Here is a 13,696-nt window from a genome sequence, read left to right as displayed (position 1 = left end):
AAAGAAAACATTATACTTGGCTTACCTCACTGGATACCACAGCCATGAGTCTCTCTCTCTCTCTCTCTCTCTCTCTCTCTCTCTCTCTCTCTCTCTCTCTCTCTCTCTCTCTCTCTCTCTCTCTCTGATGATGTGGCAGGGGGAACTACACTCCTGGATATTACCAGGAAGTCGTCAAGGACGCCCAGACACGGAGGGTACACATGGTTCGCCTCCGACAGAGGTCTGGTGGTGCACGAAGATGGTTAGCTGTTTGGGGTTTAGGCTTATCATCCATCCTCCGCCAGGGTCGTTAAGGCCCCTCGACGTCAAGCTACGTGTATCCACCACCAACCGAATAGTCTTTCAGCAGCTCCTACAGGTGTTGAGGAGGATCCTAAAACCAGGTACTCTCTCACTATGAATAAGGGTCCTTTGCACGAAGAGATAAGACATCTCGTCTCTAGAAATTACTCTTGGTTGATCAAATCGCTAAATAGCGTAACTTACTTACACTATGAATATATCAAAATATTTTTTCTCGGACCCGTGACGAACTCCATACTTCGCTTCTCAAAGCAGGCGACCATTAGGACTAGTCAATCAGGTAAGTGATAACTGATTATTATTTCAGCCAATAACTGAGGGAGTCACCAGATGCAAGTGTTTGATAATGGCTCTTGCTGCGTTATGTGTCCTCCCTCAGCGGCAGTCTAGCGCAGCGAGGGGACCAACCAGTCGACCGGATAACAGACACACAGCAGACTTGGGGACATAGACGATACACATGGGAACAGACAGATGACAGACCTGGAGATAGACAGACTGTAGACCTAGGATCAGACTGGCAATAGACATAGGAACAAACGAGACAACAGTCAAGAGGTCTGGGTACCAATAGCGTTGCACGATAAGGCCTCGTGTACACAACAGGCGACCTTTGTGAAACCGTCCATTCCCATCCACTACACAATCTTCCACAACAAAACTCGGGTAGTTTTCTTCGACCACGACATCCATCACGAATTTATCCATACGCCAAAGTTTCCTCTTAACGATAATATCGTTTCTGTCTATCTTTGTAAAATACACACACACACACACACACACACACACACACATCTGTTGAGTATTTATGAGCTTGAGTCCGGACGGCGAAACACGTCTTTAAAAGCGGAGAGAAAGGCCCCAGCAGAGGCAAAATGAGCAGAAGGCTCCAGCAGGATGAGGAGCCCCCAGTAGGAGGCGAAGGAAGAAGGGGAGTCCCCAGTAGTAGGAGACGGAAGAGGAGGCCCCAGTCGGAGGAGAAGGAAGAGAAGGAGGAGGGAGGCCCCAACAGCATCAGAAGGAGGAGTAGGCGGAGGAGGAGCAGTATGGGAGGGGAGGTGGTCGGGAACGATGGTAACTAGAGCTCAGTCTCCGAAATTAGAGGGCATCATTTCCCCCCTTCTCTGCCGTGCCTGGCGAAGAAGAGGGCAGGGAGTGATTCCCCGAAGGCTGGCTCTCATTACAGGGGATAATTGAAGTGAATTAGAGGCTCTGGCCTAGGATAATGATATGGCGTATGGTACGGAACTCGTTACTCCCAAAATAGAAAAAGAAAAAAGGGAAGAAAAAAAAAAAAGCTGTCAAAGACACCGAGTCACAAGACTTCTCATCAATTTCCGATCTGTTTACCTCGAGGTTTTACGCGTTTCCTTGTCCTGTCTTCCTCTTTTTCTCTTCCTAAGAGTTTGTCCTCCGTCACCCCAAGCCTCTTCCTTGCAGGTTCCCCGGCTAACCTATTCCCCCCCCCCCCCTCTCTCTCTCTCTCTCTCTACTCATGAGGACTCTTAGCCCCTAACATGAACCTTATTCCCATCATCAGCTTGTACTTTCTGGCAATCGATGCAACTCTACACAACACTCTTCCTTAGATTTTGCTCCTTTATATATATATATATATATATATATATATATATATATATATATATATATATATATATATATATATATTTACATGGACCTCCTACGTAGCGTAGCAGTTAGCGCTTTTCACATTCGGCGGACGTTAATATCTCGGCAGTAGCGTCATGAGTAGGGTGTGTGGACGGGCAGTTTCCCCCGGGCGTTGGGTTCGTAATCGGCATATTAGCAATCAATTTGCTCAGAAATTGGCTATTCATATGAACCCATGGTTCATTAAAACGATAATGTTATGTGAACGTCAAATATTAGTACATCATCACAAGTATCAGGCGTAAAGAAATCCATTGATTTTCCAAGGTAAGAGCGTTAAGGGCGGACAGTGGTGGAAATTTTGTTTTTCTTCTTGTTAAAGTAAGGTGTCCTGGTAGCCAGCCACCCTCACTAACGATGCTTAATATTTAGGAGGATGGGACAGCATGTTGCCGATAATAGACACTATTTGACACACTTAATATGGTCGGCTTGCGCTCTTCATTCTCCACTTGATTAAAATTTTCTAGTGAAACTTTTTTAAATACCCCGGAGTGCGTAGGACGCAGCCCACCACGGGGATGGCGTTAATCAAATGAGGTAATATATTTTAACCCAAAACGTGTTATTATGTATTTTAGAATATGATTGGTTATCAAGAATAGTTTTGAAGTTAGAAATAGCTGTTATGTCCACGAAATATATTTCAAAAATTGAGAAATAATGAAATATCGAGTCTCTCTATTGACCGCGGAGTATCCGCTTGTTGACAAACTCCAAGGAAAAAACAATATTTGTTTGTATCCGTACAAAAAACTTTTTCTCAGTGTATACAACTGCTCCACTGTAGATGTGGATGTTGAATAAACTTCGTCATTTCTTCAGAAGCTACTAATAAGTTTTAGATTATGATGTAAGTACATCAGGTGCCAAACGTAGGCATGCAGTGATGTGCGTAGTTTTTCTTGATTCTCGTAATTCCGGTGATAGTTCACAAAAATATCATGGAAATCGTTATCATACCAGTGATAACTCTACACACATATCTTTGTCAGCATATCTCGTTGGTATGCGGTAAACTTTTATGAGTGTACATATTCGGAAAAATAAATGGTTTAAAGTTTAGGATGCGATGATTCGTCTGTGATCTGGCAACACAACTGTATCAATAAGCTAAGCTTTTATTAACCTTAGGATTGACTGATATGAACATTCTGTCTGTACCGCACTTAGAAAAGACATAAGGAAATTACCTTACATCAATGAGCATGTTCTTGCAGACTGGCTCATTTTTGAGTGTCAGAGAAAGTGAGTACTGAGGGTAGGGAAGCTTTTGACGTTATTGGTAGTATTTTATTGTGGGATTTCATTTACTGTATGATATATGCTGTATCATAAAATTGTTTTTGTTGGTCCTTTTGACCATTCTACAGCCTATATTCTAAATTTATCTGGATTTGTTCCCCTTGTAACCTTGGCTTTCTTTAACGTCAGTGTTGCAAAAACAGCAAGTAACATAATACACATTATTGCATTTGTTATTTAATTGTGTATTTAAAGGTACCTCACTTAAGTGACTGGCACAAGACTACAGAAGTTTATTGTATCTATTTCACCGCATGAACACAATGTAGTAATACTGATCCATTAGTATTGTGTCTTTGATTTAATGTTATGTTATTGAATTATCATTTATGTCCCGAATATTGTTTCAGGCCCGCAATGTTAAGTAACGGAAGAAAATTGAATCATCGTCACCATCTCGTCAAGAAAGCGTTTATTTCTAGACACAAGGACAAATTTAGCAAACACAAAAGGTAAGAATGTCAGTTTAACCAAACCTTACTTTTGCTAAACTCATCCTAACGTATTCGCTCTCTGTTATTCTTAACCTAATCAAACCCATTTAACCTCATCAAACTCACCTTGTAAAGAATTAGCAACCTTTCTTTACTTTATGTATTCACATTCGGTCTAAATGTGTTCAGAGTGCCATATCTGGCCCTAGTTATTGTGTCAACCTACCCAAGACGATGGCACGCAAGCTGCAGGTTTGTGTATTATGATGAACATTTTGAGATTCTGCAGAAGACCCTACGCTACACAGGGCATATTTCGGTAAGAAACAGTTATATTTTTAATTTTTTTTAGTGTAGTATCATGTAGTGCTCACATGCGTCAAGTGGACCAGATAACACGGGAAATAGATTCTTCGGCAGATTTCCTTTGAAACCTTTATACCTCTTTTTAAGAACAATTTCACTTTCAGCAGTGAATACGTTTATTCAGAAAGTATTTGTAGAATAGGGTGCAGGTTCTTGTTTTTATCATAAAGCGCATAAATCGAGAAAACATCCTAGCTGTTTATGCTTATAGAATATGGTGTGATTTGATGTATTTCTGATTTTGTTTTACTGTGGTGGATACCTTTGTAGCCTACTCTGTTGTGATTATTTAGGGATATTTCGATAACTTGAATTTCATTGGATGCCTCTTCCTTTTAATCTTCGTATGATTTTGTAGTCTGTCTACGGACACCAGTTGCATCCCTTCCAAAAGTGCGGGCTGTATTACCAAAACAGCGGAGCAGTATTGCATTTCCCTTTCAAACGTAATCCACATTGATAGATGGAAGGGTTGGTGAAGGCTTCCATATTCATAACTAACTGGACAGAAAATAGTATTGGTAAACAAAGGAAGTGATCACTTTTCCGCATACATCTTTTGACAGTTTTTAAAAAACCATGAAAATAAAGAGAATATAGAATGCCATGTATATCTTGAACTTTGTTTATTAGATATACTGTGAGAATGTCAGGAGCATAGAGGTTTTCAAGGAGTGATTTTTTTGAAGTTTGACTCGTCCTCCGATTAGATTTATTTATATCCCAGGATGGAGATGGAGTGTTAGGGTGGCACTTATCACTTTCATGCATTCACCGATTGAAAATTTTGCAGTGTGATGAAGACTTTTCATATTGCAAGCATTCTTCAACAGAGATTCTTAGTTAAGTTGCTCTCAAAAACCTGAATCGACTTAAGCCCAAGTTTCAGCCAGACTGGGCCAGGTTTTTTTTTTTCAAGACTGGAATTATTATTCTGAATCATAATGAAAATATATATATATATATATATATATATATATATATATATATATATATATATATATATATATATATATATATATTAAAAACTAGTATTTTACGTAAGAACTTTCAGGCGTGATTAGTTGTATTAGAAATGCACTCTCCCAGAACTTAGGGTGTGCTGTCCAGATATTACATAAGATAATTTCGTTAATAATTCTGTAGCATTGCTATCATGTAATCAGATGTGATAATTCGATCAAAAACCATAGATTCATTACAATCATTGAATTATCCATAGGTAAAATTTAAAAATCCGTTTTTAGTTCTTTTAGTGAATTTTTTGCTCATTTCCAATTCTCAATAAGAATTCAATATAAGAATTAACAGATGATTTCTAAAGGTCTAACAGGTGTATTACCATTATTACCAACAGAAGTCAATTAAAACAAAAGTCGCTTATGACTGCATATAAAAGAATACCCCATGTTCAACTTCCAGCATTTTCAGTTTACTTCAAGTCTCAAGTGTATTACATAAATTCATTGGATTTTTTTATAACATACCCATTTGAAAAAATCTATCATAGTACCAGTATGTTTATACAGTTATTCAGTTGAGGTAATTTTGAACTTCGTTTTTTATATCATTGATAATACTGTATTTTAGCTTTCTATAGTTTAGGGAAGCTCAAAATTGAAATATCTGAAAAATGTTTGCATCTAGAAATTATTTTGCATATTTTCAAACTTATAGTTTATTGAAATTAAGTTTGGAATGTTCCATTGCTGGTAATGTTGAAGGGGAATCGCAATGAGCTGATTCTTTCTCTATATAGTTTTTGCTATATAAGATGGAGAAAATGAGACGACAATGAAAACCTAACCCCAAGGAGCTATATACATGGTAAGGATGTATGCGGTATTAGAATTCTGTTTAACAACATGAAGAAGATTAATATATGTTGAAATTTGGCTGCTTATATGAAGACCTTGGCAGCTGTTAGGCCTAAGGTCCAGCCAACCAACTTAACCTTACCTAACCTAAGGACACTTAACATTTCAGTTATGAAACTGCGTCCCATTTTCTTAGATTTTACACTTTTGTTTATCAGGAAGGTACTACACCAGTATAAAGTCTTTCGGACATCATTGTACATTTAGGTTTTCACAGTCATTTGTGATATGTGTGCCTTATTTCTTTGACTGCACAACTCTGTTGTGTACGTCTTGATTAGCTGCAGAATTCACCAATCGAAACATTTAGAAACAGGCATTACCTGCAAAATTCTTGGATAGTCAGAAAATCACATGAAATTCTATAGAATCCCTGGAAAATTTTATGTCAAAAACTTTGCATGTGATAATCTACTTTATGGGTTCTAAGACGAATGCACGTGAAAAAAAAAAAAAAAGAAAAAAAAAAAATATATATATATATATATATATATATATATATATATATATATATATATATATATATATATATATATATATATATGTAGTATATATCACAGATAGTCGCATGTAGTTGTTAGTTATGCTCGAGGATAGAAGGAATACCGCCTACGTAATTTGTATGTGTGGCTTAAAGATAAGCCAACGGAGAGGGGCAGCAGCGAGATGGAGCTGGAAATTCTCCTATCCCTTATTTTTACCAAAGCGTAGGAGCGAAGATTTTTCTTCGTGGCTCAATGGTGCGTTCCTAACGCCATCTCGTTAAAGTGTTAAGTCAAGCGTATAAGAAAAAAAAAGGAAAAAAAAGTTTACAAAAAAATGTCACGAAAGAATTAAAACTGGGATTAGGTGCATTATAATTATGTATGTGATGTTTGCCCTCGTGATTTAAATAGTCGTGTAACTATGGGATTCAGTAAATGTTCAAACACCGTAGATCATATGATATCTTTAGTGTTAGTAACAATATTTAGCAGTTTTACCATGAAATAGGTGGATGGCTCCACTTTCCTTTACCCCTCTCGTGGTTCTGCGCTGTTTTGTCGGTTTCAGGAAGCGCAAGGTCAAAAGCATTATATGCAGCAAGAATTTACCTTAATTAAGGTCTTGCATCTTCATGATTTTCTCGTGACGGTGGTAACGATCTTTCATGAAAGACCGTTAGTCGAGGGCGATGAGCACCTCATGTTTGCTGGCCTAAATTGCTTTTCATGATGGACGATGAAACTCCGTCGTAAAATACGCAGCTAAGTAAGGCTAGGCTTTTCACGAAGCTGGCTAGGCTAGGCTATCCAGTTCGGCATACCGTCTCCTCGCTCAAGGATTTGGTCAACCGATGGACACTTTTTTCTCTCTCTCTTCGACAGGACAGTAGTGGCAGTGTTTTATGATACTTTAAGTCTGGTAGGTAAGGTGTTGCACTTCGTTAGGAAACATGGAGGGGTACGAGGACCAAAAACTATATGAAGAGACTTTGTTTGAATAACTTTCTCGTATCTTTTATAAAGTGTATCCTCTGAATTATCAAGATACACTTAAATCAAATCCTTTCCCCGGATAAGATTTACTGATGATATTTAGAAACTTGCACCCTTGAGATGACTACGCATGACTTATTTTGACAGGACGGTTTTCACCATACATTTTGATAAGTGGTGGTCACCAGAAAAGACCACATTCTTGACGATTGAGACACGTAATAGCACCAATAACGGTGAAAAGTTCATGTGTCTCAGAGTAACGGGATGCCGTACCCTTTAGAACGGAAAGAAACTACATAATCTTGAAGTAATTGAAAGTCAGCGTTGGAAGACAGGAGCACATGTGTGTGGATGTGTGTTCCAGCAGTCTTAATGGCGTAACTCGGCGGCCAAACCCTCATACTTCTCACATGCAAGCGAAGGCAACTAACTGCCTGCGGGAGAGGGAAAACAGCAAACAAGAATATCCTGACTAGCAAGGCCATCCTACCAGAAGAAGGAAAGTGGGTCAGGACGTTGAAGAGAGAGGGACAGCCTTTCTGCCAAACTTCTCAGGATCCCAGCATACATTGCGTGCCGACTAACTTGTGCAAGAAGACACAACAAAGTGGTGTATGCCTCTAATGAATAGCATCTGCATATGAGATAAGCCTCGCTGGCGGTGTTTACAGCAATAAACGTCACGTAAGCTTTAGCGCAAACTGTGAAACTACATGGGTGTCCTGATTCTCAACGTGTTCTTTGGATGATGCGGCTAAAAAGCATATCGCATGCATGGGTGTGGGTCATGCGGAGGGAAGCAAGGAGACCTCCTCCTCCTCCGTCTGTTTCGGCCGACGCTTCATTGTTTACTAACGTACTGGTTTCGTTCTTTTATCCCCCCATCTCGTAAGGGTGCATCTCGTAGCCTTGAAATACCGGAGTTTCTTTAATTCATTAAGTTTATTAATTGTCCAGAGCTGTAAGATATCGTTTTAGTGTCGAATGCCGTTTTCTTATATCAGTGAATTTCGTCTCTCGGAGATATTCCCAACGTATGATGTGCATTAATGCAACGCCCAAATAACACCGTGATAATTATGAAAGAGCAGTGGTGATTGTGTATATATATATATATATATATATATATATATATATATATATATATATATATATATATATATATATATATATATGTGTGTGTGTGTGTGTGTGTGTTTTCAGCAAGGTCAGCTTTCCGGATCTGTGGCTGAGCTTGGACTTTATTGGCTCTCGTATATTATACACAGGCCGATAATCCCCGTCCAGAATTACCCGCGGATTCATTAACGTAATTGTGTTAACCAGTCACTATGCCCAGGTGTCAAAGGGCAGAGTTCACGATCATAAAACAACCGGAGGAAAGTCGTTCTAATTGGTGGGCTTCGACGGGTAATCCAGTGGAGGGGGGTCACTCGTTAGGTCACGGGTAATGGGAACGGGTGAAAGTCAGTCATTGGTGTCACTCTGAAGGGGGGAGGGGGAATAGAATCAGTCGTCTGAATGGTCCTGCGAAGGAATCTCTCTCATCCTGGTGTATGGACTCGTGATCCTGCGAAGGACTGTTACGAAGCCTTAACCATCCAAGTCATTCCTGGGAAGGATTCTCACCAGTCCTAGACTTTTAACTTCTTTCCTCTTTACTCCTCGGTAATCCTATGGTTGTCTTTGTTACTTCTTTCATCATTCTCTCTCTCTCTCTCTCTCTCTCTCTCTCTCTCTCTCTCTCTCTCTCTCTCTCTCTCTCTCTCTCTCTCTCTCTCTCTCTCTCTCATATATATATATATATATATATATATATATATATATATATATATATATATATAAACACTGCACCATCTGACATTTCACTCTTCCTGATTCATATTTTCCCCACGTCAGTAAGTCTGTAAGTGAACTAGTTAGTGTGAATCCCTTCAGTGTGTTGCCATTAACAGCTATGCTTTCTTGAACATCTTCATTACGAAAATATACCTTCAGTGCCTTCACTAGGGTCCGTGTTGTGCTGTTTCATGTTGAGTCTTGACATCCGAGACATCACACAGCCAGGGGAAACTAACAACCCTGTAAAGATCTCCTGTGTGTGTGTGTGTGTGTGTGTGTGTGTGTGTGTGTGTGTAGGGGAGGGGGGGAAGAGAGATAAGGAGTGGCATCGTTGCTGGACGCCACACAGACGTCTGGCTGTGACCCCCTTTATCTCGACGTCCTTCTGAACTGAGTCACGGGGTGTGAACGACAACGTTCAAATTACCGGTTGAAGCGTCTGTGTGTATTGACTGTGTAACCCGGTGAATGGATCGACAGACTCATTAATTACGAGTTATCAAGTGGGCTATTCAGCGCCAGCCGTCTTGCGACCTGGTAATTCTACCCGCCGGCCACCTTTTAATTGAACGCATCCCTTTCGGTTTAACCCGCTACCGAGCACGAAGTACATGCCTTTAGCCCCCGTTATACCGTGTATCTGCAGAAGCCACTGGTGAAGACACGGGTCGTAGATGGTATCCCACAGCGGAGAGGGGCGGGCGGCTCTCAAAGGCTTCCCTTCTGTGTATATTTAATCATGGCAGCCGCTCAAACTGCACGCCAGGAAGCCCCTGTCCACTGCTGGGTCGGCCATGTATGGCAGCCGTTGGTCCAAGGTTAATGGGGAGAGGAGGGAGGGGAGTGGATGGGCTTGGGGACGTATGGAGGAGGTGATGTGAGGGGATGAAGACGGAATACGAGTGCAGGAGGTAAGGAAGCGAGGGGAGGAGAAGGAAACGTGAGGGGGAAAGGGAGAGAGAGAGAGAGCAGAGAGGAAGTTGAGGAAAGGGGAAAAAAGATGAAGGAGGAGGAACTTCAAAGGATGAGAGACAAGGGTGGCGTTAGAGAGGAAGCCTGAGAGGTCACCGGAGCAGAGGAGCGAGGTTAAGGCATGAGTCGAAGGAGGAGGGTAGAGAATCAAGGAAAGAGGCAGGGGGACATGACAGGGGTTCAGGAGGTGGCTGAAGGTGATGGACAACAGCGATGATGGACGAAGAAAAGAAAACAAGTCCAGAACATTACGGAGGAAGAGACTACGGGGTCAAAGTTCGTAATTCACATGAGAAAACAGCTATACGGTAATGTTGTACTGTAGTCTGTTCGCAAGAGGAGGACTAAGCATTAAGTTGTAAACGTCATGGGTACCTTTCGTCTCGTCGTAAGTACCTTTCCTGTTGTCCTGGATACCTCTGCCCTCCCTTCGTCATGAGTACCACCAGCCCCTGTCACGGACATTCGACTCTTTCCTCGAGCCCTCCACAAACAAGAGGCATCCATCTTCCTGACGGAGGGAAGCTAGGGTGAGGATGGTAGGACCCACTGCGGCACCAGACGACCCCCATCTGTTAGCTGGCTTGGTTATCCTCCCCTTCCGCTAGGGACCGGGAAGGTGTCTGGATCAGAGGCCAATGGGGAGGAATGATCCAGGACTCCAGGAAGGCGTGTGTGCCACGAAAACTGATGCGATGTTCTTCTTCTCTGGGCACGTACGGCGAAGAAAACATCTTGCACGAGTATTACGAAGAAAATACTATACATTTGTGAGAGATTTTGCTTGATTCCATATACATTTGGCTTTGGTTTAAGGAAAATGCGCAGAGAGAATATTCGGTGAATGAACAGCGCATCGGCAAACACTTCGATAACTCTTCGTCAGTCGGGAGGAGTCTGTTGGTGTCGCGTGTATCAGTTATTGTGCGGAGACTGACCACTCGAGGATTAACCGTAATGATTCCACTTTTCTTCGAATAGCAGAGCATTGGAATTCTCTTCCTCCTTTCCTCTTCCTGTAGCCTATCTACCTTCATGAGTCACATCTAGAAACGTCCGCGGTGCCCTGATTAATTTCTACCATTTTCTCTCTCACGCTGTTTCCCCCCATTCGGGATGGCTTTTGACTGGGGCATATATGTTGCCCGTGTTGTGTCCGTCCATTAACTGTAGAAAAATAGGAACTTTTCCGGTAATCGTCCTTGATTGGTTTCTTGGAGCACAGTGCTCAGTGTATGGAACCCGCACTGCCGATGCTAGTGTCTCTGAAAAGTGTAAGTTCCCCGATTCCCAGCGAATTCGCTCTCTCTTCAACTTTGCGAGTCTGTATGGTGCACAGATTTTCTTTTTTTTGGGGGGGTGACATGTTTTTTGGAGGCATGTCTGCACGGACGCTCGTTGGCCTTTTTGGTGAGAGATATATATGAAAAGATATTTTGGTAAGATATGACAGTCTTTATATGAAGAGATAAAAATAAATACTTCTTTTTATCATAGATAGATTTAAGCCAGCATCATAAGTCTTTTTCAGCGTTATACAAAAAAGGACAGTAACCCCCTTTAAAGTCTTTCTCTTAGAATTGCAGTAAAAGCTCTTATAAACCAGGATGATTCCTACGCCATATCTTTTTACGTTCATAAGCATATATATATATATATATATATATATATATATATATATATATATATATATATATATATATATATATATTATTTTCCGCTATTCATCATTACTTTGATATACTAAGGGAAATCATAGACGTGGTCGTAATAACGATATACGTGTTATCCTCACCGATGGATGATCTTACGTAACAAGATGTGGGTGGGTCTTGATGAAGGACCAGCGCGTCTGTAATCCATACCGTGTGTCGCTCCTCTGCCGTGGCTAACCCGGTTATATATAGAGGCATCGGGGACGGGAGGAGGGGAGTTACCAGGGAAACACTGCCACCGTGGATCCGGAAGCATGGTGACAGGGGAATATGTGTTATCCCCCTTTATAATAGCCTCATCTCACTGTTAAAAGTTCATCTCTCGAGACATCATCTCTCCAGGCAGGTGACTCCCGCCCACGTAACGTAGTCCCGCCACGTGAATCCACACATTTCGTCCCGAACTCGCCCCATTCAAGCAACCATTCCAGTTCTCCTATTCATATCTTTTTTTGTGTGTTTGTGTGTGTGTCGTGTATTTCTCGATTCGTAGTCGTTTTTAAGTGGCGTTTATTTTTCGTATTCTTATCCTCGTGAATGACCTCACCCATCGAGGCAACGAGAGGGATTAGAGAAGTTAACGTACAACTCTCTGAACTGAACTCGCATTAGATTATCTCCCGCGACACCGCCACAGACCAAGCGCGTTCAGTGATCGCAGTCCATACTTCGCCATTTTCTAAGTTTGGGATCGCCATGTTTACGAGACGCCACAAAATCTAATTATAGCAAGGGAAATAAATTGTTGTCCCCCCAGCCCAGCGCCCCACCCTCTACCTCACCTCCCCACCACCACCAGCACCGATTTTGAAACGGGTCATGGCGACGCATAAAAGAGGGTTCTCTTGACAGCTCTTCGTTGGCCATCTTTGTCCGACTCGCCGGGGCTTCGCTCAGTGTTCTACGCCCATTAGTTTCCTCTCACATACCTGGGTGTCCTGATGCGCCGTTGCTAAACCCCCCTGGCTTATCACCTCTATATACCTGACTTGGTCCCCGTCGGTGTCACCCAACATCTGGATCATATTATCTTCGTAAATCTTAACTCGCGCTTCTTCGCTGTTACTCCCCTCTCTCCCCCCCCAACCACTGCCGCCAACCACCTTGGCTTATAAGCCTTGACATACCTGACTGTTGATGTGTCACGGTTACTCTCCAACCCTGGCTTGTTAACCGTTTGTGTACCTGACTCACTTTTCCATCATTGCATTACACGCTTACCTTATTACCTTTGTATACCAGACTGTTGCTTCTCGCCCTGTTACCCAGTACATGTGGCTTATCATTTTGATAAAGATCGTTTGCCGAAGACTATGGAAATGCCATGGCAGGTCACACAGACACCCCCCCTCCCCCGATCACGAACGGCCCCTCTGCGTCACGGGGGATCTGTGTGACGGCGAGAAGAGCCCAGTAACGTAGACACGGTGACGGACCCCGCACGCCGACTTTCGCAACCCCGCGCGCCGAATACCATGGAAGATTTAGCACTGAAAGACGTCAGAAATCTTGGCAGCTCTTGCGGAGCAGGAGCAGCAATTTGATGTGTGTCGTATGTCTTTAGTGTCACAGTGTGCCATCCAGTTCAATCGTGGAGACAGGCGACTGTGTGTGTGTGTGTGTGTGTGTGTGTGTGTGTGTGTGTGTGTGTGTGTGTGTGTGTGGCATGTGTCATGTAAGGAAGGAACTAAGATCTATGGATGTCGCCGGTGAAGGCGGATCATAGG

General features: G+C 42.0%; 1 protein-coding gene and 1 long non-coding RNA gene across 2 annotated transcripts in view; one reads left to right on the top strand and one right to left on the bottom strand.

The window, feature by feature from the left end:
* The window catches only part of LOC139760597 (uncharacterized), a 121,291-nt gene extending 117,555 nt beyond the window's left edge, over window positions 1-3,736 (top strand). The window contains exon 6 of the long non-coding RNA XR_011715369.1: window positions 3,633-3,736. This is a non-coding gene — a long non-coding RNA (uncharacterized lncRNA). The remainder of the gene's footprint in view (window positions 1-3,632) is intronic.
* The window catches only part of LOC139760596 (troponin C-like), a 47,884-nt gene that overhangs the window by 18,958 nt on the left and 15,230 nt on the right, over window positions 1-13,696 (bottom strand). The gene's annotated exons all lie outside the window — the stretch shown is intronic.

Source organism: Panulirus ornatus, chromosome 37 (genome assembly GCF_036320965.1).
Source record: "Panulirus ornatus isolate Po-2019 chromosome 37, ASM3632096v1, whole genome shotgun sequence".
In the NCBI taxonomy this organism is placed as follows: Eukaryota; Metazoa; Arthropoda; class Malacostraca; order Decapoda; family Palinuridae; genus Panulirus; species Panulirus ornatus.
This window is presented reverse-complemented; position numbering and strand designations above follow the sequence as displayed.